A 1,806-nucleotide genomic window follows, 5' to 3' on the forward strand; every position below is an offset into this window, starting at 1 on the left:
GGATCCAAGCACCCTGAACCCCCAGAAGGACTGGATGGAGGGGTCCTGACTGTGCCTGCAAGCTCTGCTGTAACCTGTGTTCCTGTTGTCCAATAAACCTTCTGTTTTACTGGCTGGATAAAAGTCACTGTGGGGTCCAAGCAGAGGGGAGCAGGGCTGGAACCCCCAGACTCCGTGACAGGGCTCATCTGGGCTCCATCACTGAGTCGGGCTCTCCAGTGGCGACCCCTGCAGCCCCCAGCGCGTCACCGTTGCCGGGTGCGGCAGGCCCCATGCTGACCCGGCTCCTCGCCCTCTTCTGCCGCAGCTCTCGCAGGAGCAGGTGCTGAAGTTCTACAAGACCATGACGCTGCTCAACACGATGGACCGGATCCTGTACGAGTCACAGAGGCAGGTGTGTCGGCTCGGGGGCTGCGGTGCCAGCGGGGCCGGGACGGTGGAGGAGGCAGGGGAGCACCCTGGCAGCTCTGACCCGTCTCCTGTCCAATGCTCCGGGTAACACTCCCCAGAGTTGCCTTTCTCACGGCTGCGTCGCGGTGCCGACTCCTTCAGTCCGTGAGCCCTGTAGCCCCCGCTGCTTGTCGGCGGTTCCCAGCCAGCCAGGCCCATTCCGGAGTCGGGCCTTTGATTTCACCTTCCCACCTGAGGTACTCGGCACTTGTCCTCACCGATGTTTTCCCCCCGTCGTGGGATCCTTAATGTGTTTTAGGGCAATTAGCTCACGGCAGCGTTAATTTACCACAGCACAGGGCTGGGAGCCAGGACTCCTGGGTTCTATCCCCGGCTCTGGGAGGGAAGTGGGATCTAGTGGTTAGAGCAGGGGGCTTGGAGCCAGGACTCCTGGGTTCTCTCTCTGGCTCTGGGAGGGGAGTGGTGGGGGCTAGAAGCCAGGACTCCTGGGTTTTATTCCTGTCTCTGCTGCTGACTCTGTGTCCCTGCTCAAGGCACTTCCCTGCTCCATGCCTCTGTTTCCCCCACCATGATGAGGACACTGCCCTGTGCCCACTCCTCGCTCTGCACCCCCACGGTTACTAATGCCATGTTCCTTTTCCAGGGCAGGATCTCCTTTTACATGACCAACTACGGGGAGGAGGGGACACACGTGGGCAGCGCCGCAGCGCTGGATGACTCAGACCTGGTGTTCGGGCAGTACCGGGAAGCAGGTGACGGCGAGTCAGCCTGGGTTCAATGCCCCTCGTCCCAGGCGCCCAGCCTGCGGGGGGCCTGTTCCATGCACTGGTCACTAGGGGGCAGGGTAAAGCATCCTGCTGGCCATTCCTGCCCGTGGGGGAGCACACGGACGCCTCCGCCTGGGGCCCAGGGACGCCGGCTAAGACCCAGCAGGGCGGATCTGGTGCTGATTTCCAGCCCCTCCCATGTGCGGTGGCTCTGACCCCGGGGGTGGCGGTGCCGTGGTGGGGGTCCCTGACCCCGCCTCCCTGCTGTAACCCGCCTGCGGTTCTCTCGGCCCCAGGTGTGCTGATGTACCGGGGTTACCCCCTGGACCTCTTCATGGCCCAGTGCTACGGCAACGCCAGCGACACCGGCAAAGGGCGCCAGATGCCGGTGCACTATGGCTGCAGAGACCGGCACTTCGTCACCATCTCGTCCCCACTGGCCACACAGATCCCCCAAGGTGAGACCCTGAACCCCTCGGGTGCCCCACAGACCGTCGGACGGCAACCACCTCCCAAAGGGGCTGGGGGGAAATCCCTACCCGCAGCCCCCTGCTAACCCAGCTCGCAGCCCTGCCGGTGCCCCTCACTCCCGACCCACAGCCCCTGCTAGCCCAGCCCTGGGCTCCCC

General features: G+C 64.1%; 1 pseudogene; it reads left to right on the top strand.

Annotated features, from left to right (window-relative positions):
* LOC116835326 (2-oxoisovalerate dehydrogenase subunit alpha, mitochondrial-like) overlaps nucleotides 1-1,749 on the top strand; it is a 4,771-nt pseudogene extending 3,022 nt beyond the window's left edge.
* Nucleotides 1,750-1,806: the final 57 nt, after the last annotated feature.

Source organism: Chelonoidis abingdonii, unplaced genomic scaffold (assembly GCF_003597395.2).
Source record: "Chelonoidis abingdonii isolate Lonesome George unplaced genomic scaffold, CheloAbing_2.0 scaffold0926, whole genome shotgun sequence".
Taxonomy (NCBI): Eukaryota; Metazoa; Chordata; order Testudines; family Testudinidae; genus Chelonoidis; species Chelonoidis abingdonii.